Here is a 25,849-nt window from a genome sequence, read left to right as displayed (position 1 = left end):
TTCTGTGTCTTACTCTTCTGAGGAGGCTTGTGTGCTTTATTTTGTGACATTTTATTTGACCTGCACTTTTTAAGTTGGGAAGTAGGTAGTACAGCATTTTATGTTTATATTATGCATCAGAAAAATATAATAATAAATTATTTAACTTCCAAGTTAACTTCCAAGTGACTAATATTCTATGATTCCTAAGACATCTATCCGGTCAGCCAGTGATGATTGTATAACCACATCCTAATATGTTTGCCTTGGTACAGCCCTAACACTACTAAGAATTTTGGAAGAAAAATGAAATGAAACAGATTCAGTATGTCACCTGCCAGTTTCTCTCTTCCACCTATGATATGGAGATCATATTGTTCCTTTGGCTGGCTGTATTTGTCATGGAAGAATACTGCTATTACTGTGGAGATTGTTTAAAGAATGACAGAAATAAACACATCTGTCTATATTTTAAAGAGGTTTTTAGGTGGTTTGGGCTGTTTAGAGTTTTGCTTTGGAAGGAATGCATGTTTACTGTAAGGACCTAAACACTACGGAGTGGCAAATGTTATTAGGGTTCTCTCCCCGAAACTCCAAGCAGAGCCTACCAAAAAACAATGATTCCATAAATTAATAAATATTCTGTCATCTAAAGGAGTAATTTAATTGGGAACACTTGGATATATTTACAGAAGCAGTCTGACCCCAACCTCTAAGTTTACATAGATAGGATTTTGTAAGCTGCCTGTGTTCTATAAGACTTCTGTGAGACTACAGCTGCCTTCTCTTGCTGGCTCCTGCTGGCTTGTGTGGGTGAGCTTATCTAAAAAAAAAATTTCCTGTTTTAAGGCATGACCAGATAACAGAATTCTGGTCCAGAAAAGACTTTGTTGGATAAGTGAACAAGACATTAGTTCTTAAATACCATTAATTTAATAGTATTAAAAATTAATGCTGCCTTTATAACTGTAGTAGTTCTAGACGTATCTAGGCATATCATGTGAGCTGTGTGCTTCATTTTGGTGGCTGCTGTTCGAACATAAGTTGAGAGGGTTCCTGCTCCCAAGACCTTTAGTCAAAATAGAGAAGGAAAACATGATGAAAGAATCATTGAAATGAGTGTTTGAAAGAAGATTAAAACCCAGTATGCTTTTGTTTACAGAAAAAGGCATGATTTGCCAAACCACATAGCATTTCTGTAACAGACTTTATCATGTTTCAACCTTGAATCATCATTTATAATTGTCAGTGGTCTATTAAAAAAACATTTATATGTGAAGTTGTTGAAAAACTGCATATTTTCCTTATCAGTAAGGCACAGAATTAAAATTTTTCAAAGAAAAAGGGAACAGGCTGTTATTATAAGAACAATTTGATATTCTGTTCTATATTATACCTGCAATATGAGTGACAACATAGATTTGAAATCCCTTCATTCACTAAAATAGTTTTTAACAGTTTGATAGACTTATGAAACAGGCATTTGGAATTTGGAATTTCATCAAACCCATGATGTTAGATTTAATACGTACCTCTCAAGCTGGGAATGTAGTATTTCAGCAAAATACTTACAGATCCTTAATATACCTGTGTGGGCTTTTCTTTTTAAACCATGAAATAATGAGATCATTCAACTTTGTACGAAGAAAGATCAAAACTGAAAGTGAATTCACTAGTGAAGAGTGGGAAAGAGAACTTCAAAGTCCAGAAGGTGATAAATAGGTCCCTAAACAAGTACCTTGAACTAATCTTTTCTTAACTTCAAAAGAATTAGCTCAAAGTACTGTAAGCTGTATAGCACACAAACTCCTTGCCACAGGCATAATTGTAACATAATACACTGAATACAGTCAAACACGGCTTAGTGGAAATATGTCTCTTCTCCATGATCACTTCAACCTGCAGAAACACACACTCAACAGGTCTAGAAATTAGTCCAGCCCCTGAGCAGGAGAGGGTTGCACATTCTTCCTGTTTAAACTATTTCTCTTTGCCTGAAAAGGTCTAAAACGATTGGTAGATTAAACTGAATGGTTGGTAGGATATAAATGTGACTTGCTTTCCCAATGGTATATTTTTCAGGTGGTGGAGGCATGAAAGGGTCTCCATTTCCCATTGAAGCCATGTATAGTTTACATGGAGAATGGCTGAATAAAAAGCATAAGCAGAGCTTCAAGCAGGGATCTGGGCTTAGTCCAGACATAAAGGCTGGCCTACAACCAGCTTGTCTGTGGGTTCCAGCAGGATGCAATAGTTAATATCTATTCATGCTCCTCCAGTTAAGAAAGCATTTGGAGATGTCAACCCATATAGCTTAGACACGTGGGATTTTGAATGTCAGCACTGTGTAGCTGAATATTTTAGGCACTTCTATGATTCAGTGGCAGGAGAGTGGGAGTCTGGTGCCATTTTACGAATCTAAGATGTTCACATGTGTAAATATTCATGATAAATTTTCACCCTCCAGCAGGAACAAAAAGGGAGGTTTAAATCAAGTCTTTCTACTTCAGTTCTCATTATTGCAATTTCTGCATGACTGCTGTGATGCTGTACCTTCCTCAGACCAGTAACGAGCATTATTGTGTTTTCATGTGGCATTTTAATGTTCTGAAAGATTTAAATCCACTTAAAATATTTCAAATCTTGGAGACATCATGATGCAATTTGGTGTGTACTCCCAATCTATAAGAGTGGAATAAGAGAGAACTTGTCCTTCTCTGTCTTTTTAACCACAATAATGAGCATTTTCAGTGTGCACAGTCAATGCACTGTGATATTTTAAAAGATTGTGAATAGACTGCTTCATTGTTGCTTTCATTTTAAACTTCAGAAGTGCTGATTTTGACTTTGTGGCTTTACGGTACAGCTTTGCCCAAGAGTTCACCACCCACAGACACAGGAATATTTTATTTCTCTGGTGACACCCACAGTGCTTAGCCCTCTTCCAACTTTCACTTCATGTAGTTACCTGAAGAGAAACTGAGTTCTGTTAGTAATCTGGCCTGGTTTTAAGCAACAGTTGAAAATGTGGGCTTCAGGGTATTGTAGTGCCTGGCTAACTTACTTGGTTCTTTTTCTGAACCCTTCTCTATTTTTGTATCTAATTTGTTATCAACACCTAAAGACAGTAGGCTGCTTGAGACAAAAGCAGTAAATCTCCCAGCTTGCCTTTCTGGAACTAATTTTCCTGTATTGGGACAAAATATCAGAAATATACAGACTTTTAGAATGTGCCAACTGGTGCTTTTGGCACTAAACAAGCTTAAAGATCAAAGATCAGCTCAGGAACAGTGAGTTACTAAGTTTGGGGTTTTTTCCCCCTTCTATTTTTTCTTTTTTTTTTTTTTTTTCTCTTGGTCTTTAGTTGGTTGGTTGATTGGTTGGTTGGTTGGTTTGGGAATTTTTGTTTTGTTTTGGTGTTAATTAGAACTGCTTGCAGTTGAAAACCAAATGTTATATGAAAAACACTCTATTGAAAGCTAAGTACTCTACAGCTATGTTCCCCTTTTAATAACTGTTGCAGAAGTATAACCTGGGCTCCCAGGAAAACTCATGTGTCAAATTTGGTTTGGGGAGCTGGTGGTTTCCAAGGAGCCAGAGCTTCCAGAAACCAGTTTCTTACTGACGCCCCCAAAGTCAAGGGCAATTGCATTTCCAGCTGCATGTGACACAGACAAATTTGCATATTCCCAGCTCAGCTAGGAACACACCAGTCCTTTGGACTTATCTTCTGTACTTTTCTGCTGTGACACATTTTAGAAATTGTTCCATTTATCCAACCTAACAGCAACACTGAAGAAATCTCTTCTTCTCTTTGCTGCTCTTAGGCCATTGTGACTACAAGTTCTTAAGAAGTGTCCTTTGCTGGCTTATAACCAGTGCCAAGTTCTCATTATCTTCTCCTAGGAAAAGATTAGTTTGAGAATATTGTCAATACAATGTTCTGTAAGTGCTTCTAATAAACCGTTGTGTGCTTATGTTAGAGAAGGGATATGGAAGAGGATTGCTTTGTGGTTGAATACAGGGAATGGCAGCCATAACAACCTGTAGCCCATGGGAAAATTCCATCACCTGCCCCTGTTCCTTGAAAATTGATGGCTTGGTAGACACTGCCTTGATGCCTAAGAAGGAGCACAGTCACTGCCTTTGTCTGATAGCTGTAGGATCACAAAAGAATGTGCTTCCTTTTCTTTATCACCTATGGTCACAAGATCCAGAAGAAAAATGTTTGGAAACACAACACATTGTGGGGCCTGGTGGATAGCAGTGTTGATAAATGGAAAGTCAATCTCAAAAACTTGGTCTGAGCTGTTGAATGACATGATGAAATATAGAGAGGGTCAAAGCTTTAAATCCGGTTCCTTGTCATTCAAGAGAAAAAAACCAGAAGTTGTGATATTTCACTTGCCTTGTAACTATACTAGATTATACCTGTGAAAACAGGATCATCATTACTAGAGGTCTGCACATCAGCTTTTGATTTGGAAATAACAACTCAGTACCTGTGCTGAAAGGTTGGGGAAAAAAATAACTTTTATATTAGGTGACTAGGACAGGGAAATAAAAATAGTAAGAAGGCACTGAAACTGGTCATACAAATAAATGGATGAGCTCAAGGTATTAACTGGGGATGATTATTCATGTTGTTTCAAACTGGGCATAAATGGAATGAGTGATAAGGTTAACACTTCCACAAAACCAACAAAATGTTTCACCTTATCCTAGCAACCCTAAGAAACTTTCTGGGTGTATTGTGCTATCTTAGCTGATCTGGCATCTGCTGTGTCAGCTGTCATTATCATATGCAAAATATATGTATATGTAGTATTTCAACCTTTTCCTTTTGCATAAACATCCAAACACCATTTTGTGCAGGGTTCCTACTATGCTTTTTTTCAATAATCAAATCTATCCGAGCCAAAATTTTGAAATTTTGTTTGCACTTTATTTAGCCTGATTTGTTTGCTTGTTTCTGTATGCAACTATTTGGGCTCTTTGCTTTAAAGTTCCACCTTGTGTGGCAGACTACATTTGATACTCCGCATGGCAGAACTCAGCATGAAGAAATCTTTCTAAAGTATTCTCTTTCATGCTTTATTTCTGCCTTATTTAGCATAGAAAATGACCTATAAATGGTGAAATATCAATTAAAATGGAAAATCAGAGTTACGGGGCAGATTCCTGGCATTTTGTCAGGGCAGGGATTGTACTTAAAATGACAGCAAATTAACACTAAAAGTAATAGGAGAATTTGGGCTTTGATTTCTTAATTTTTCATTCCTACCTCAACATTTTAGAGAAATAGCATTTCTCCAAAGATGTCTTATTCTCTTATTCTGTCTCCAAGATCTCTTGTTTTCATATTCTCTTCAAAATTCTTTTTAAAGATTTTCCTAACATGCCTTTTTTTCTTCCCAGCTGTAATCCACTACAGACAAGCAAACCAAATTTCTTGAGAAACTATGTTTGAATTTTTTACCTAACTGCTCATTTTTCAATTATCTGTGGCTTTTCTAAGATCTATAGTTAAGAGAAATCCAGTCACCACAGTGCAGAGCTCAGCCAGGTATCTGGTCTTGAAAGAATATTCCATGTTGCTGTGTCTGGCATTCAGACTCAGTAAACAGCATGTGAAAAGATGCCTATGAAATGCATCAAAATGATGTAATAGCAGGAGAAAGAAAGAAAGAAGGAAGGAAAGAAGGAGAGAGAGAAAGAAAGGAAGAAAAGGAGAAAGGGAAAAAGAAAGAGAGAAAGAGAGAAAGAGAGAGAGAAAGAGAGAAAGAAAGAAAAAGAAAGAAAGAGAGAGAGAAAGAAAGAAAGAAAAAGAAAGAAAGAAAGAAAGAGAGAAAGAAAGAAAGAGAAAGAAAGAAAGAAAGAAAGAAAGAAAGAAAGAAAGAAAGAAAGAAAGAAAGAAAGAAAGAAAGAAAGAAAAAGAAAGAAAGAAAGAAAGAAAGAAAAAGAAAGAGGAAGGGAGGAAGGGAGGGAGGAAGGGAGGAAGGGAGGAAGGAAGGAAGGAAGGAAGGGAGGAAGGAAGGAAGGAAGGAAGGAAGGAAGGAAGGAAGGAAGGAAGGAAGGAAGGAAGGAAGGGAAAGAGGGAGAGAGGGAGAGTGTGGGTCATAGGTCCACACTTTTGCTAATTGAGGAAGAAAAAGTCCTTTTTCTTCAGAAATGGCTGATGATGATTCCTTCTTGACTGCAAGCAGACCGCATTGATATTTCTGCTTCTGGACTTTGAGCTGTAGTGGAGTTGAGTGGATCAGGAGTGAGAGAGTTTTGATTTCTTCTTTTTTTAGTTGTTTTTTTTTTTTTTTTTCCATTTAATAGAAATAATGAAATATTAATTAGAACAAGAATAGAACACCAGCTCTCCCTTCTCCTAGGAAACTGCCATAGTCATTAGAGCATGAAGTCATGGAAAGCATTACCATTTCACATGAATATTCAACTACTCCACACAAAGTGAAAAAGCACTGGGGAGGACAGAATGGACTTCAATTCCAGCACTTGTAACATGTGTTTTTTCTTCCAGGAGGTAGAACATGTGTGTTTAGATCCATCCTGGAAGACAGGAAACAAAATCTCTACCTCTTGCTTCTGAATGTTGGTCCAATCTTTGAGACAAGTGAAAAGGACAACCAAGCGGTTTTTTAGCTGCTTTTTACTTGGAACCTAGTCTGACAGACACACAGAACCCTGGGAAAACACTAACAGTCTCAAGAATCATAGTTAGGACTAATCGAAGGGAAAGTTTGCAGGCAATGAATGGAAAATGAAGAATTTTCAGGTATGTTCTGAATAAAACTTTAGGGTGCTTAATGTTCAGACAAGGCATTGGCTCAGAGGCGTAGTGTTTTCTGAATGAGCTGCTTCTTGAGTTGTGTTGTGCAGAAATTGCAAGGACAGTGGTTTCTGTGGCCTCTAAACAGACAACCTAAATAATAGGAAATAAATTGAATAGTTCCTGCCATTCCTTGGATTTATTTCTTTAGTGTCCTTGCAAACTGCAAGATGATACTTACACGAATGATAGATGTCTAGTATCAGGACTAAGAGAATCAGGATAAAAACGTTTTTATAGATTAAATTTTTCTGAGTCAATACAGACCTTGTTGAAATCACTGCAGTAGACTCCTACTATCAGTTCCACTCTGTTTGAGAATAACAAGTACCTTGCCAGTATATCCATCTACACTGTGTTTTTTCTGAAACAAGATTTATATAAGTTACTTCCAGTTGTCTTTTTTACCATGCTCTTTTTATGGTTGTATTTGTGTGAGATTGAGAAATACTTAATGCTTAAGGCCAAGGGTTCCTAATTTCTGATCTCTCAAGATTTTTCTTCATGTTTGTATTATGGTGTTTACTCATTTGTGTAGGTTTGAGAAATCTGAGGCTAATAGAATGCAAATACTGGCTTTGGGCTGAGGTATTGTATGTGTGCTTGTTTCTTTTTTGTGTTTGCTTTCATGGTTGTTTTTTGGTTTTGTTTCTTATGAACTCAAGAAGCACTTGAATGTAAGAATGTAATTCCATATAGAAGTATTCAGTAGTCTCAAAACATAGAATCCCAAAACAATACTGAAGCCTATCTGTAGGAAACCCTAGTTTCTTAAGTTACTTACTTAAGTTACTAAGCAAGTGCAGATCCCTCAAGAGAAATCTAGAATGCCCAGCAGAACATAACCAGTTCTGAGGCTTTTTTCTCTGTCCTTGTACTCACGTAGGAACAACTGGCAGTGTAACAGTGGCCCATACATGTTTCAAAGCTGTAAAGAGCAAGGCTAAAGTTTATCTCAGTTAATCACAATTTTATCATTGACTTACAAGGTTTATGGATTTCATCCCAAGAAAGGTTAACAGTTAAATCCATATATGTGTTTTAACAAGAATTAGAAAACAATTCAGACTATTAAGAAAAACAATCAGAGCTTCTAGTATCTGCTGTGATAGGGAATATTAAAACAAATTGTGATATTCCCATTGCTGAGAGTGAAACGATCAGTAAACGTTCTTTGCAGGCAAGGAAAGAAACAAAAAATATTATTTATGAGAAATATTGTTATGGAGCTAATTCTGCCTCCCTTCAATTTATTATTGTAGTGTCCTTGCAATGCTGGAGCGCAGCATTTCGCTACAGTTATATAAGAAATAACAAGTCTTTCAATCTACAAGGTAACTGTTGCAGATTTTTCAGTGGTAAACTACAGACACACTCTCCTTTTATTTTATCAGAAAACACAAGGATTAACAAGTAGATATGGAAGAGGAGCTGCAATTAAATAGTGCTTGATGATACAAATTATCAAGGTTATATTTTTGGACCAAAACCATAAGTCCTGTTTTTCTTAGATGGAAAGAAACTTTCACAAGAAATACTGTTTAGTGCATATTAAAAGCAAGTTGACTAAAACATCAAAGGTACTCCACATCAGGATGTCTCAGGTTATGTGTGAATGAGATAAGAATTTTCCTGTCCAAGCTCTGGAGCAATTGCAGATCTGTTTAAAGGCTGACAGTCTGCAATACCTTACTTAGGTGGGAGAATGTTAAAATCCTTCTGTAGCTCTATTACTCTATGTTAATATGCATATTTCAATTCTGTTAGAACTTACTTGCATATCAAGTGAAACCCCTAGTCCCAGTGGGTCTTAATATCTTAATAAATATTTTAAACCCAAGATTGTTTGAAAAATGTAGTGCTTATGTCTGGGGAAGAAGAAAAGCAATACATACAATGCATTAGAAGACATTTTTAGGAATGAATAATCAAAGTCAGGGAAGCAATAATAGAACAGGACAAAAAGCAAATGGAGTGTATCAGTCCAGATTGTCTCAATACCTTTCTTCTGTAATTTTCTAGGTAAAACAAGCACAATAAACTTCAGAAGTCTCTTACCTCCCCACTGTGCAGCTGGCAATCACAGTACAAGCAATTCCTTGCCAGAAGGCACACATGGACCCAGTGATGATGTTGCAAACCAGAAGATACGTATATTCTCAGTAGCAAGATATACAGCTGAGGGGAACACAGGGCATATTTCAGGCTATGACAAAGCCTAAAAAGTTTGTGCTGCCTTTCAGCACTCGGACAAAGAAATGGGAGATGGGAACCATGGTGGTATGCAGAAATCTTTGCAATAGGAAGCAGACGAAGGAAGGGAAACAAGAATTCAAGAAAGAGGAGATAAGGATCATCAAATTGAAAATAGAGTGATATAATATCTTACTGTCTAAAAAGTGAATGATAGCATGGTATGTGATCTGATAATCTGGTATTTGGCTGTTACAATAACCCACTCTTTTATTTCATTCACATATTCTGGGTTTATTGCTTTATGGTTGCGAACACAGTGAGTTAGCTGCTCCTACAGTCAAACTTATAGAGAATTTCCCAGAAGCCGTGGTGAAGGAGTTAAATTCCTTCAGTTTTATTGTCTTCTCTACTGGGGGTTTCCCTAGTCTTCAGAAGATATCCTGGAACTCTTCTCTTTGGTATTCATGAGGCTGAAAAAGTGTAGATTTTCAGCCTTTATTGTTCTTTTTCTCCTCTTTGTTGTTTAGCTGTACTTTTAAGGAAGGTTCGGCTCGTCACCGTAAAGTGAGTTTTCCTTTTTTCTGTTACAGCTTCCACAACCTTTCTTCAGGCATGTTTATAGAAAGACTCCTTCTTTTATTATTCTACTGGTAGTTTTTATCCTGATCATCCACTTTCCTTTCACAGGAAAAAGGCAAAAGGTGGAACATTCTGACCACTTTCCTGAAATGTGAGATAGTCCTCTGAACTTCTTGCATGTTTCTTCAGACGCCAACCATCCTGTATTTTTCCTTATTTTTGGCCAACAAACATGTAGTTCCATGTACTGCACTGATTTATTTTGATCTTTACTTCTGTACATGTTTCTGTGGTTTTTCTGTTCTGCAAATTACTTATTTTTTTTCCAATTGAGTGATGTGACCCTTCATATGTTTTAGTAATTACTGTATGACATAGGTCAGCTCCTCACCCGTCCCCAGGCAGAGATCCAATGCCCTCCTGCTGGTCACTGACATGGAGGGTGACACGTCCTCCTTGTCTTCCCTGTCCTTCCTAAAGAGTCTGTATCCATCCATTCCAACACTCCAGTCATAGGAGATATTCCACCACATCTCCATGAAGCTGATAAGTTCATAGCCCTGTAGACGTGAGCTGTCTCTCACTCTTGTTTATTCCCCATGCTGAGTGCATTCCCATAGAAGCTGGCCTCGATGAAGCCAGCTTACTGTCTGGAGTGGCTGGAATTCCTTTGTGCTGCTCTCCTGCTGACCTGTGATCCTTCTCCAGGCTCTGGGCTTCTCCTGTTGATCCAGGTATCAGAATGGAAATTGGTAGGATTGGAATGGATTGAGGCTCCCCTCCCCTGGCAACTATAGTTTAAAGCCTTCTTCATCAGTTTACCAAGCCCATGACTGAAGATGCTTTTCCACATCTCAGATAGATGGACCTGCACCAGCCCTGGAACGGAAATGATGGGCAAGCTACTTAAAGGTTATACATGCAAACGTGGTTTAGATTATTAGTCCTTTTGTAAAATCTTTATGACTCTAGCACTGCTTGTCTTAGCATTTGTCCATTTTGACTCTCTGAGGTTTAACCCCTACAGGAAGAACTCCCCTCTCCACTTGCATATTTTTGTAATGCTGGCTGTGCTGAGATCCCAGTTTCAGGTACAGGTGTTCCGGGCTCTGTTTTTATATTAAAAAAATAATCAAACAGCTGTGCTATGTTTGTATAAATGAAGACATGCACACAGCACAAGCTGTGTGTACTTGCTATACATCAACTATTGGATGAGTGGCTCTTTAAGAAGAAAATTATCAATATGCTATACAAAAGAACAGGGGTTTTAAATACATATTGAAAAACATCCATTCATTTTCAGCTTTCAACTGGTCAATTGCATAGATCCAAACAAGCGAAGGTGAAGTACCCTGTAAACATTAGCTATGAGTTTGAATGTTTTTTATTTTATTACCTGCAGGTCAAAATGGATTGTCACATTAACATGGAAAATAGAGAAACCCTAAGACCAAGCTTCCTGCAATTGGGCATATATTGGGTGAAAATCAAAGAGAACATTTGTTTTATTGTTGAGATGACTGTGTAGGAGATGCAGATGCAGACCATCAATAATGTTGGTATTATACCTTTTAACTGAAATACTGTAGGACTGTTACAGACATATAGTAAAAAGATAAGGACTTCAGCCTGTAACTAAAATACAAAAGGCACTGAATAGAGGCTGGTAGCTTTCCTTCCATTTAAGGTATAATTGCAGCTGTTTTCAAGCAAGCTATAACATGAAAAGGAGTAAAAATTCAATGTCAGTAATATAATTTGGTGTCATGTATCACTGTTTCTTAGCAACAACCCAGTAATGTTCAGTGGAGGCCATGCTTAAATGAAGTAATATTGCATCAGTGGAGAATATTTTCAATGAATGTTTGTGCTTCAAGTTTTTCTCTGAAAAAATGTAGATGTTACAAGAACCTTGCTGCTCTAGGTTGAGAACATGAATCACTGGGTCATTTTGTTTTGTTTTAAAATATACTGCATATAGCTCAGCTGTGACAGTGCTCATTAAAACAAAACCAAAACCCACTGCAAAATACTTCTCTTTGTTGTAAAGGAAGATTATCTGTCCTATAAGGAAGGCTGTCTTTCAGCTCCTGAGATCTCTCTCAAGTAACAGTGTTGGGATGGACCCACAGTGTTGAATGTGTGTATGTGTAAAGCAACACCTGAAGGAAGAAAAAAGTGGAAGGTTTTTTCCCCATGTTCAAAATATATCATCTAGGATATGTCCAAACCCCTTCTCTCTTAAAGTTCAAGCCATTTTGGAAGCCAGGTAAATTTTTTAAATTTCACCAACTAGAGGGGAAAAACTTTAATCAAATAATAAAACCAGAAAAAGACAAGGAGGAGGGAATATTAGAGATTACTACTAATACTTTGATATCCTGTTTTAATATTTTTATAATCTTATGATTCTGTATTCATTACCCAAAAGACAAAATACTGGGTGTGAATTAACACTGTTCTGACAACAACTTGGATCAGGATCAAATTCTCCTCTGCCACTCACAGGTGTGGTTTCATGGAGGTTTGAGTTACCTGAACCTGCATGGTCAGAACTCGAGAAAATACTTTCAAGAAATTTTCATGCCCAATATACACTGCATCTGCATAACATCACTTCAGGTTTTCTTTTTCCTTTCTGATCCAAGCATTAGGGAGGTACACAATATTAGTGCTTTCAAAATATCAATTTTTTGTGATAGAGGAGCACAGGTACAAAATGATTGGACTTCGATCAAAGAATGAGCCTTCCCTTGTCAGAACAAGTGCTTCATATAAATGTGTACCATTTACTTCAAAATTACTTTTCCAATCAGTTAACCAGCATTTAGGTCCATCAGAAGAGTTTAGGTCCCAAAAAAGACATATTTAGTTTCAAAGCAACAAAACAGATGAAAGGGATAAAGATAGCATATATATGAAGATAGCATCATGAACAACTGATGTACATTAACCATGAAGCTACTAGGTATCCCTGGAATGGAAGATCTGATCCATGTGAGTTCAAAGAAGCAATTTACTTCATTACCCAACGGTTAGCATAGATTTTTCAGGGGTGTTAAACTTGGCAAGGTGACATTTCTATTTCAACGGGCCACTAAAGTCTTTGTCTGGCCTGCAAAACTAACAAAACTAAGTTTCTCCCTACTGAGATCCCTTCCCAAATAATGCTTTTTGTAATGGGCCTCTGGGCCAGCCTCTTTGCATAGACTCTCTGCTTACAAGAGATAAAACCCTGATGTCATTCAGAGAGTATTCAAGCACAGACTGCAAAGATGATGTAATTCATAAATCCTGGGAGAGAAATAACTTATTTTTCTAAGTCTTCATAACAAAATAGAAGCAAGCAAAGAAAGGGCCTTAGATGCAATAATTGCTTTGTGTCACACTGTGTGAGCAATCCATGCTCCAAGGCCATGCAGGGGACATGTTGACATAGGTGGATGCAGATATGGCATATCTCTCTCACCCCTGCTCTGGCTGGGCAGGTGCAGACCAGCTTTGGTCAGGAACCCTTGAACTCATGTAAACACACCACAAACCCATACTTTACCCTTTGAAGACTTTTATTTTAGGTCCAGCAGTACTCCAGCACTGCTGTGCAGGCTCTGAACGGAGCCGGCTCCCAGCCACCAGGCCAGCGGGGGAGCAGGACAGACACGCAGGAGACACGCTGTTGGCCTGGCACAGTGCTGCTCAGTCCAGGTAGGAGCACGGGGGTTTCTATAGGGCCTCAGGTGACCAAAACACCACCTAATCCAGATGGTCATCATTAGAGGCTGCAGGAGAAAGCATGGGAAATCTGAACCCGGCATTTCTAAAGCAAAGGACCTGTCAGAAACCTTTCCGCCTTGTCTCAAGGGCTTGTACAGTGAGACAGGAGGGGCTCTGTTCCTGCAGTTTATCCAGCTAAGCCACCGTGTCCAGTCTGAACTGCTGATTGGGCTGAGGCTGGCACTCAGGTAGTGACCGCCTGTATCTGTCTGTCTCTTCTCACATGCTCTTTTTCCTTCTCATCTGCACTGAGGATGGAGAGAAGAGAAAATGTGGTTGGGGGAGGAAGTTTTAACAAATCTAGGAAACACACAGGATTTCTACAGATTAAAATATACTTTCTGTTTTCAGAACAAAACAAGAAGCTGAAAAAACAGGCCTTTAAGTTCCATTTTTTTCATGACAATTTTGTGATATGCCTAGAAATTTGACATTTAATTTTTACAATTTCTTTTTCCTCTTTTTTCACTGTAAGTTTTCTTTTGGGAAAATAATTTCAGTTTTATGTTTGTGCATAACAGTTTATTGTAGAATCATCAACAAAAAATGAAAATATAAATGTGATGTGTGGCATAACTTTGAGAAGAAAACTAAATGAGATGTATACCATTTGAAATAACATTTTTCTGCTGGGTAAACAGCCCAAGCAATCTCTTAGTTATGTCATAATTGCATTCCACTTTACACAGAGGCAACAGTGGTTAAATAGATGGTGTGATGATTTGAGGAAATAAATGTAACAATTTACCTGCTAATCACATAATCTTAAAATTGTTTTCTCTAAATCAGTTTCTGGAGATCCTGTCAATGTTAGTTCCAAGATTTAACTAATCTTGAGCTAATACAGAACCCACTTGGGATCTCACGGCCTATGCTAAAGCCCTCAGTGGGGCTTCACAGATGTGGCACACTAGCCATAAGGTAAATCCAATTCTTCCAGGAATGCTCGGAGTTGAAACATTAGGTATGTTTGGGAATACTACAATTTCCTTGGCTCAGACCTACTGCCCTTTGTAAAACCCTGATTCCTCTGCTGCATATCCAGATATTTTTAAACATTGATAAGAGTATTTACAGTTCATATGAAGTATACAGAAGATATAGTTTCCCTGTACACTGAAAGCAGAGTACCTGGGCTTCATGAAGGTCTTGTGGTGTGTCTGTTCAATCTAATATTTCAAGTGTGTCTTTTCAGTCTTTTCAGACCTAAAGTTTCCCATCTTGACAATGGATTACTTTGACTCTTAGATTTTGACTTATGTAATCTATTGGGGTTTGTTTCCATGTTGTAAGAGAGAAATTTTTGAGATGTAGAATGGGAGAAGGGAGATTTTACTCAGGTAGGATTATAAAAGATTTTCTGATTCCTTACAAAATAACACACAAATATTTAATTTTGGATCAACACCAAATGTTTCAAAATCTGCATCCACAAACTCAATAATTTTGTTTTATCTCCTGTGTACTTAGCCCTTTTTATAAAACATTCTGTGGGGTTTTTCTTATGTTTAAAAATTTTGTATCAGCTTGTAAACATATGTCATTTCAAATTTTTTAAAGAAAATCTTGGTTTAGTCATGTTGAAATTATATATTTCATTTGCAGTAATTTCAAAATTTCTTCCATGTGTCTTTTCCTAATCAAAACTGTGTATTGAAATAATCTCATTTTAGTTAATATTTCAAATCTATATTTGGTTAATTTACTGTTAAAACATCATAATTATTTATCTATATTTATAATCAACTGACGCTCTATGCAGAAATTGGAACTGGTTTTGGTGGCATGTAGTTTAAATTACTTTACCACAATATTGTTAATTTTTAGAATAGTCAAAAAGTCTGAAATATTTGGCATTCCTCATTCCTGAAGAGCTACATTCTATCAGAGTACTAACTTTAGCTCTTTTTATGATTTCTCTCATTATACTATCAAATATTTTTGTTTTGTATTTGCTATAAAAATAGAAGTGAACTCTTTGGGAGATTTTACACATTACACAAGTATACTAAAAATTATGCAGAATCACTGTAATGGTTTTGTAATCACAAAATCCTTTGAAAACTCCATAAACTCTACTCCAGTTATTTCTGACTTCAGTGGTGTATGTTGACCTTATTTATACTCTTGCCTGCAGTGAGGCTAGACTGGTGAAAACAAATCTGTGCAGCTTCTGTAGACCCAGCACTGCATCCATACATCTCCTAAAGGAATTCCTGAAAACCCTTAGTCTGCATTTCCCCAGGCTCTAGGCACATGGCCTGAAAATCTTGTCACAAATCTTAGCAAATGGAATATGCTTTGAGTATGCCAGAATCTGAGAGACTCAGCTATGAATCCCTACATTGCCACATAATTTTCTTTATCTGAGGTTTGGAACTGATACTGAGAATTTGCCCAGAGCTTACTAACTACTTGAACAACAAGGTAGTTGTATCAGATTATGATATTCAGGTTACTTTGTGAAGCAATAATCAGGTATTTAGTGGCTAGAATGAGAGCTTAAACACCTATGTTTGGTTTGGTTATTGCCTCATAACAGAAATAATAAGTTAATTTTTCCAGAGCAAAGTAATTCTTATTAAATTGTAAATCTCAATTTATCTTAACTACAAGCCTACATAATGCAAGACTATTAGAAGTACACTTGTAATGTTCAGCAAGATTATATGGCATTTGTCACTAAGTGGTGACATTATTTTATCTCTCACTAAAATAGCTAATGCATTGGATGTCCTTGTCTGTGCTTCTTCAGTTATCTTAGCAAGTTAGAAAAGGCGGTATCCAGTAAATCATTGATTCTGACTGCTCTGTGGTACTTGGTCTCAGAAAACTCATACACCCCAAACTGTAAGGTCCATCCTTAGTGACCACCTGCATCCAATGCGGCAGAGAAGCATTGCAGCTATAAAACCATGGAGCAGAAAGCAGTCCCTGCCCTACAGAGCCTGTGTTACAAGCAAAGGAAGGGGTGCACAGTGAGTCAGTGATTGATCCAAAGTCACATAAGCAACTAGTGGAAAAATCAGGAGTTTCCTATTTGCCATATTAACTATTTTTTTACTCAATATCCTCTGTTATTTTTGCTATTCAAAGTCACTACTTCTGAAAAAGGAGTACCAGTCAAATGGAAAGGCCACAGTGCTTAGCCTTCTTTTAAGTGCTTGTTAAGCTCTTTAATCCTATTTTACTTGCTAAATTTTAAAATGGAGATATAATTTAAAAATGAATATATGCAATGAAATGCAACGAGACAGACAGGTCGCAACAAATTTAGCAAAGAACGAACTCTTGATTCTAAACTAAAATTGAACATTTGCTTCCATTTTGGAATAGGAAGGTAGTAGAGAAACACTGTATTTCAGCTTTCAATGTGGAAGAAATAGTCACTGATTACTAAGCCATTTTTCTGCCTAAATCTCATCTGTGGTATTTCAGTATCTTATGTCATTTTCTTCTTTCTCTCCCTCCACATGCAATGCCAGAAAAAATTCCTGCTGTCAATGTTTTTCTGCGCTATGTAGCTGTTGATGTCTGTGGAGTTCTGTCTTCTGCTAATATAAGCTAGCCATGTATTGCATTGCTAAGAACAAAACACTGAGAAAAAACACTGATGAGCTGGACCCCAAGGATCTCAAAGTCTGTGACTCTATCTGCAATGAATCAGAAGATAAGAAATAATGCCGGAAGAAAGTAATAGGAGAATCAGAGAAAATAATGGAACAGATTGAAGAGAGAAATAGATGTCCATGCCATTTCTGGACAAGAACATTTCTTACTGCTGGCAGTGATCAGGAAAAGAATGCAACTGTGGCAGGATATTACAAAGATGAAGAATGCAAAAATGAAAGGGGTTTAATTGCAAGTTTCATTTTTTAAGTTCATTTTCAGGCTAGACAGAGGCACCTACAGTACCTTGTTGGTTAGCTTTGCATAGAAATAATATGTGTTAGTCAACCTAATTTAAATATGTTACCATTTCCTAATTTTAGAGGAAATAATACTTTAAATTTGCCTGAATATTCAGGAAATAATGTTATACTAACCCATGCTTAATCTTCAAAACATTGATTTTCTTGCTTATTTTGTCTAATTCAAAAATGTGTCCAGCTGCAACTGGAGCTTTCACTCTGAACTATGGCTTAGTTCCTTTGTATTTGTGCATGATGCTGTCACCAGGTTAAATGTTACCTCTTCTCATAACAAGCAACATTTGTCATCCTCCTGATGAACTCCCCTTCTTCCCAAGACTATGAATATGCAAAATTTAATCTTGTAATCTCAGATAATTGGAGTAACTGGCTCCAATGTGGCAGCAGAGCTGAGAGGAGTTACACAAAACAAAACAAAACAAAGCAAAACAAAACAAAACAAAACAAAACACAAAAAACCAGAAAGACAAACAAAAAGAAAAAGAAAGAAAAAGAAAAAGAGGATCCAGAATACCTCTTCTCTGTATGCAATATATGGCACAAAATAACATGAATATTTCAAGCAAATATGCACACTAAAAGAAAATCATGCCACTTAAAATAACTTTGAAAGTTTCTTTGGACTTATTCTAACATATACAGGTATGAACATACATGTTACAGAAACACAAATATTAATTTTTAAGATTTTTGGAAATATCAAGTATGCAATCTGAAGCTTTTTGCATTCTGTGAGAGTGTAGGACAGCTTCAAAACTTGTCCAGACAATACATTAGGTACTTGGGGAAAAAAAAAAAAAGCTAAGTTAGTATTTCATAGCAGTGATGGATTGTTCTGATCAACTCTCCATGAAACCTCTGCCTCCTTGGGCAAATGAACTCTTTCACCCAAAGCCGGCATCTTTATTTCTTCCCTGGCTGCCAAAAGAGTGCCTGTGAACTGGGGGACTCTGTAGGCATGAATGCCTTAGGCAGAAACCTAAGCCCTAGGCTTTATTCTGCCTTATATTTGTTTCTAGTGAGTACTATCACAGTGTTAACCACAGTTTGACTTTTAAATTTTCTCTACTGAGAAATTTCAAGCCAGGAGGAAAGCAATATCTTTTGCTTACTCTCAGTGGCAGCAGTAATTGTCCTTCAGGCAGCCCAGCTCTCCTGCTTCTCCTGTGAGGAGTCAGGCCCTTACATGCATTGCACAGCACTGACCAAGGCACACATGGCAAGAGAATGAAACACATCTATCACCAAAATGGTCACCAAGTCACCACACCACACCTTATGACAAATTCTGTCTTTAAATGTTGTATGCAAATCATCCTGGTTTATAAATACTTATTTGTGAAAAAAAAATTACTTTACTGATGTCTGTAGTATTTCTTACACCAAATGTTTACTCACAAAGCCATGCTATGCACAGTGTGGGTTATGCAGAGAAGATAGTGGTAGCAACCCTCATTTGTTTCTCTATGACTTGTTTTATTGCTTCTGGTCATTTAACCTCCTAGACAAGAAGAGTTTTCTGCAATATTCTCAAAATGATAGAGAAGGAGGTGCCAAGAGGTGCGCTGTAATTTATCCATAAAATCCTAGTGATACCCTTGATTAGCAGTACACCAAATCTTTTGTCCTGCTATCAGCCTGAAAAGTTCCTTTTTCAAACACCATGTAAAAAGACTAATTTGTCAGAATACGAGTGTTTTGCCATGTAGCAGATGTAACGCCAAAGGATTGACAAATGTGAGTTTAAATAACACACTATGGCAATCATCTGTATTGACTGCAAGAACCCTTTAGGATTCCTCTTTTAATTGGTGCTGCATTTGTTCCACTGCCTTGAGAATTGTTATGACAATAGTTATGGCTGCAATTGAAGAGAGCGCAATAGCAAAGAAATACTCATGCCTCGGTTGGTCTTGCACTTCTTTTATTACATTAATACAAGTACCACTCAAGCATTTGCAAACTCTTGCAAGAAAAAATGTGCTCATATGTCAAAAATCCCAGTCATCTGAACGGTGCAGTTTGGTGCCACTTATATGCCAGCTTGCCGACTCTGAAGTTGTCTCAAAATGATTTCTGGAAAAGAAGTACAAGTCTTTCTGTTATGCATCCTAGGGGAAAAAAAGACCAATGAATATTTTTTAACATACAACATGATCAATAATGTTACTTTAATAATTATGACAGCAGTATATTTGGCATGCATAGGCTAACTTTTCTTCGGAACCTTGGATAATTGGGAAAAAGTTTTAAATATAGTCTTTGAAGCTGAAGTACTTTTAAAAAAAATTTAGCTATCTTAGAATTCCCTCTTCTGGTTTCACCAGGGACAAATATTTTGTGTGGTTATAGGCACATAGTTACTAAATATTCATATACAATCTTGTCTGGACATTACAAAACCAGAATTCAGCTTCATCATAAGGATTGCAAAGATTGGGCAGTATGTGAAGTTTAAGTATAAATGGGCACTACTGGATTATAGTATGAAACTGACATATGTTAGTATGAAACACATATGTTAAGAACTATTAATTTGAATAGACCTTCTTTTGAAAGCCTTGTCAGTTGAATCTTTCATGAGATGTAATGGAGAGTTATATAGATAGTGTTCAAAGAGGAGGTTAGAGAGCAAGGAAGGGCCTGGACAGGCAGCCTCTGAATACCGGCAAGGCTGAGGCTGTTCTAGGTCAAATAGCTGAAAATAGGCATGCACATGCTGTGAATGTGTGTATGGGGAACATTTTCCAAAGAACCTTTCAGTGGTAAATTGCCCACTGTTTTAGGATCTTCACCTAGTTTTGTTCAGAATAAAAACCTACTTTGTCCCCCAGCTCAGTGCCATATACTCTCACTGAAGCAGTACAGTCATGTAGACAAGATGAGCTGATTTTGGTATATCAGCTTTTCATCTGAATGGACTGGAGATAGTCCAATAGGCTTGGACTGTGTACTCTTTAGTCTCTGTAACACTATTACTTTTCTCTTGCTAGTTGCATCCAATTCTGTGCAATTTTTGAATCTCAGAGGGCAAACTTTTGATTTTGTCACAAGTAATTTTTTATCCTTAATAGTTCTCTGGATGCTTTTCCTGTCTTTAAATTAAGATCCCTTTAGTGCCCTCAAATAATCATTGGTGTAAACAGAACAGTAAAGTTAATCAAACATAAATGTCTCCAGTGCTGTCAAGTGTGTATACCAGTTGGAAAGTGGTTTTTAAGGAAAGAGCAACATACTAAATAATACTTTATATTCAGTTATAACTATAAATGACATAAATGTCTTTCTATAAAAACGAAAATAACATTAAAATGTTCAATATATTAAGATTGCATATTATATGTATTACATGCTGTTTATTAATTACATAACAATATAATTAACAATTAATGAAATGGCTATATTAGGTAAAGGTACATTAATTAGGCAGATAGTGTTAACTGTGCAGCATTTTGGATAAGAGATTGTATGGTAGGGTATAACTTGTTAGTGTCTTTATAGTATTGTTACTTACTCTGAATTTTAAAATCAAGAAACAGCAGAAATGCCAAAATGAAGTCTGTTTAACCTTTATGTCATCCAGTGGATTATAGTGATACAGAATGTGGTTTGGCAAAACACAAGCACTGTTGTTATTCAGCTAAAAAAGTCATTTCGATGCTCAGAGGAAGCCGCTTGGAACTTTTCCTTAGTCCCCCAAAGAAGGTACTTCTGTGTTGTAAATGCAAAGTGCTGAGTAGGTGACATAATGTCCCAATATTTGTTTTGATTCCTCTCACTCATTGTCTGATTTTATCTTGCTTACTGTATGTAATCTGAACCTTGTGTCCACAATTAAATGAGTTATTCCCTTTATGCTTGTTACCATAGGATCAGAGCAGCCTACAAACACAAACGAGTTGGCCATCTCAGCTCCCAGATACAGTACTTTGTAAACTTCATAAATATTTGCCCCAGAATTTACAGAGGCAGCCACTAAACTGTTTCGTTACCTGTGTTATTCGCTGGAGATGCCGGGAACTTGTCCAATGGCCACCAGTCACTCATGGCATCTGCTGCCTTCAGCTGCACTGACTTGTCAGCATCTACGAAATGCAGACTGTGGCTGTCTTGGGCTGGGGACCCGGAAAGCAGGCAGCATATCATTAGTGGTCCAGTGTGGTTGTTTACCTAGTATAAAATTAAAGTCCACAAATCTGCAGTCTGGAATCAATGTGCACAACGGTCTGTACTAATCATCACTTTCCTAAGTTTATAGCTATCTGTTTGAATTTCTATTGTTAACCTCATCCCTTGAAATAATGCATGCAGTTCTTTCCTTTATATATACACAAGCTTCATGGGAAAATAGTAGTGCAATTCCTTCCAAGGGACAAGGTGTGCCAGTCAAGTTGAATTCTTTATGTATGTGCCCTATAAATGTCAATATGTCAGTCTTCTCATGTGTAACACCAAAAGACATTCAGAAAACTTAAGAGAGCTGCTGTGATTAATATCTATTTACTTACTAGGCAAGCAGAGGTCAACAAACATACTTTATTTAAGGGGTTTTTTTCTGCATTAAACTAATGTGAAGAGTAAAAATATTTTCATTTTCATTGGAGGAATCATGATTGCATCTAGGTTGTGGTACATACCACTCCCATAAAAAATGCACTTGTTTATAAAAGATTATAAACATTTGATTAGAAAGAAAATATTTCTTCACAGAACAGGTCTGTCAGAATTTTGTTTCACATCCTCTTTTATTTGAAGATTCATTAAATAATCCTTTTAATTTTTCACCTTTGATAATGGTAGAATTTTAAGGTTTTCTTTCCGGGTTTTTCCTTTTGTTTTTACATAAGCAATTTTTTAAAAAAATTAATATTCTGTCTACACTCATGGTTTGGTTTTTGTCTGTTAGACCAGAAACTTCCAGAATCTGTATTTCTTACAACAGTCAAATATCAGTTATCTGGATAGCAGATTATTTATGTGAATTATGGAAGGACTGCTAAAGTTTGGCACAAGCACCATTCTCACACCAGTTTACATCTGGGACCAGTGTCACCCCTGTCCTGCAGCAAAACACAAGAAAAAAACACCCTGGCATATGCAACCTGGTTTCCAGCAAGCCCATCCAGGTCAGGTGCCTTCTGATCTCATATTGAAGACCAGGGCTGCTGGGGAGTACAAATACACCCCACCCACAGATCTCAGAGTCCCAGAAGCTTGTTAGGTTCAGTGCAAACCCATGGGAACACCTGGACCTGGCTGGGCTTTAGCACAGTGTTGAGTCCAGCAACAAGCCAGAAGCTGGGAGACCAATGCTGATCCCAAGGGACAGGGCTGGTCCCTGCAGAGAACATTATCTACTGCATGTTTTTTCCTCTGAAGACTCAGTCTATGTTCCTATTTATCGTACCCAAGTCTCAGCACTTTCTGGCTTCTAGAAGGAGGTGCTGCCCTGAATGCATATTGGGTTTTGCATTTGCACTGTGTTGTGCTATGCTGGAGGCAGAACATTCATCCAAAGCACCAGGGATAGCACAGAAGTACATTGCAGTTGCTCTGTGCAAGGCAGATGAGGCCAAAACTTGTTAAATAAAGAGTATTTATTTCCTAGTAGAGACACTGGTGGTGCTTTGAACCATATTCTCTCTGAGCTACCCATCCTTCATGCAGAGCACTCCTGCAGACGTTTCTCTTTGATCTGTAGATTATAGAAGGTGTGGTTGCATATTCTGAATTTATGTGTCTAGTTTACATGCTAAGAATCACCATTCAAAGGTGCCTCGATTCCTGCTGCTATAGAGAATTTAGACTCTTGAATTTAGGTGATAGTTATCAATTGACCAAAGTAATTGAAAGTAGATGGTGTATGTGTTTAACAGAATGGGGTTCAAATCACACTATTCCCTCATATTCTCTTACCCAGAAAATTACTTCAGAAATAATTCCTCTGAATTCTGAGATTTACTAGAAAAAACCAAGCAGTGTTGAAAGGAAATTTCAGCTTACTGTTCCCATTACTGGAGGTGCTCTTCAGTTCAAAGTAAACAGAAGTAGAAATACTTTGTAGCTACCAAAGTACTCATTGTGGGCAGGAACCTGTCTGAGAGAAGAGTCCTCTCTTGGCGCCTATTGAGAAAGAGGGGAAGTGAACAGCTCAACCAGACATCATTTATGTGCAAGATGCGGAATAACTTAGAATAGTTCTATTAGAGAAAAAAAATAAATTATGTTGAAGTGACTTCAGGACTGCAAGTCATGTCTGGAAACTTCCAGAAATTAAATCTTTGACAAATATTCCTATAGACAAATGCTGCTGTGACAGTGGCTGCAGCCAGCAATGGGAGGGTGAAAGATTTTGAGACAAGTAAAAATCAGGGCCAATACTGTCCATTTTTGAAGGGTAAATTTATACTTCTTGTAAGAGCAAAGCACTGCAGTAGTCTTCTGGAAGGGCCAGAAGAGCTCACAGGCTGAAGACCAACAGCAGCTGGGAGAGTTCTCTGGCAATGATGATAGATGTGGGTAGGAAGGCAGCAAGAGTGGTGGTGGAGTTGAAGAGCAGCAGCACAAATAACTAAAGCTGCCTTTTACCCAGCAATACATGCCCTAGAAGTCCACATACTGCAGAGACTGACGATTTCAGATACTTCTTATCTTGGATAAGGATGTTAGTCTACATTTGGACTGCTGCAATGGACATGTGAGAAGGTTAGTAATATTGACATAGCTTGTTTTGTAGATTATTTTTTAATCTCTGACTGGTTTATTGTTTTATTGTGTTTCTTTATCCTCTTACTAAAGTTATGTTTGTTCAAATCACTTTGACTGGTACAGGTACTCCTCACATTTTTATGCCTTATTTCTCAGGTTTCTGAGAAAGAATCTTAAAACACAGTTTCTTAAGCTTTCCGAAGGAACTGGTAGGACTTGTATTGGCTTCTTGCAAGTGTTAATGAACACATTTAGTTTATGATTCCTACTTCCTAGCCAGCCACAAGCTTCCAATTTATCTTCCATAACAAGACCTGAAGTCGAGTTCAACACCTTCCATGCTTGCTGAACTATTTCTTTACACTTTTAGAAACTCTCACTGCACAGATTTTGCACAGTTTCTTCTCAGAGAAGATCTGTGCAGTGGCAGCATGTAGAGTCAGTCTGAGCTGTATTTGTCATTGTAGTACTTTCCCCTGCATTTGTAACTGCTTTCCTGGCTGTGTGGATTTGTGTCTGTATCCAAACCCACTGAAATCAGTATAAAGGTTTTATGACTGGTGGGATTTGGATCTTATCTTTCAGGCTGGAAACCAGTTAATCAAATATACATGAAAATCTCAGAGGTGTTTTGAAGTACCTGCATAATGCCTACTAAATTAAGATGAATTAATCTTTCAGGAAGACTGGTTTCTTTCTAATGAAAGGGCTAAGTAGTCATTTTGTAGTACACCTTCATAGCTTTTTATGGCAATGTTTTGTACCACAACTGTACAAGTTTCCCTGGCTCACTTAATCACCATTTACATACTTTGATCCTCTACTATGGATGTGGTTAAAGGAAAACATGCCATACTTGAATATCCAACCAAACAGAAACAGTAATATATGGGGAAAATGAAGTTCTGAAATAAAGAAACAATATAGGGGCCGTAATATTGCTGGTTGGGATTGAAATTGATTAAAATGAATAGCAAATGTAGTGAGCATGTTTAATTTGATTCAGAGAGTGTGCAAAGGACAGCATCAGAAGAACAACTGTTCTTCTCTTCATTTCAGATTAAGTCCTTGCTATTAACATTATTACGGAGGGTTGTTTATCCATCTCCCCTCAACAGTATTGACAGATGCTATGAAAATTCCCCAGCATAACTTTAGCTCAAGTTAAGGGAAGGGAGCTTTTGCTTTACAGCAATCTTGTGGAAATAAATAATTTGTCTCTACATGCTTTTGTAGCATCTGACTTCCACTGAAGTATCCTCAGAAGCATCACTAAAAGGCGACATAAGTCACTGAATGTGGACATGTGTAAGGGCATTTCAAATCTCACTTGTATGACTTTTCATTGACTTCTTTTGCACTAACTTTTAGTTGCTGTAACAGACAGCTTTAGATTTGTATGTGAGACTAACAAAAAAGGCTCTCTGCCTGTTATCACTAACGAAGGAGAAGCTTATGCTCTTGCAGTGCTGTGTCTTTCTTGTGGGGCAGAAAGCCTGTGGTAAAATTCAACCTAGGAGTACCAAGAACCCTGAACCCAAAGAGATGGATATAGACATTCCGGGGAATTATGAGGCTGCATGAAAGTGGGAGAGTTAGAGATTATGAGAACCATGACAAAGAAAAATGGGAAATCTAGATGTTATTATGTTCTAAGGGGAAGAAATGTGGATTGCTAAGAACACCAAGAAAAGAAATGGACAGTAACAACTGATAATATAACTTGTAGGCTAGCCGAAGCATGCATATTCTGATTAAGAAACAGGAATGCATGGGCAGACCGAGGCGAGGATGGCATCAATGAAAAGAATAGCAGAGGAATAAAGGTTTTCTCTTA

At 37.4% G+C, this 25,849-nt stretch overlaps 1 protein-coding gene across 1 annotated transcript in view; it reads left to right on the top strand.

The window, feature by feature from the left end:
* The first annotated feature begins 13,168 nt into the window (after positions 1-13,168).
* GHR (growth hormone receptor) overlaps positions 13,169-25,849 on the top strand; it is a 154,297-nt gene continuing 141,616 nt past the window's right edge. Inside the window, exon 1 of the mRNA XM_048291206.1 lies at positions 13,169-13,303. The gene's annotated coding sequence lies outside the window, so the exon portion shown is untranslated. The remainder of the gene's footprint in view (positions 13,304-25,849) is intronic.

This window comes from Corvus hawaiiensis, chromosome Z, assembly GCF_020740725.1.
Source record: "Corvus hawaiiensis isolate bCorHaw1 chromosome Z, bCorHaw1.pri.cur, whole genome shotgun sequence".
Classification (NCBI taxonomy): Eukaryota; Metazoa; Chordata; class Aves; order Passeriformes; family Corvidae; genus Corvus; species Corvus hawaiiensis.
Note: the sequence above shows the minus strand (reverse complement) of the source record. Positions and strands in the feature narration are given on the sequence as shown.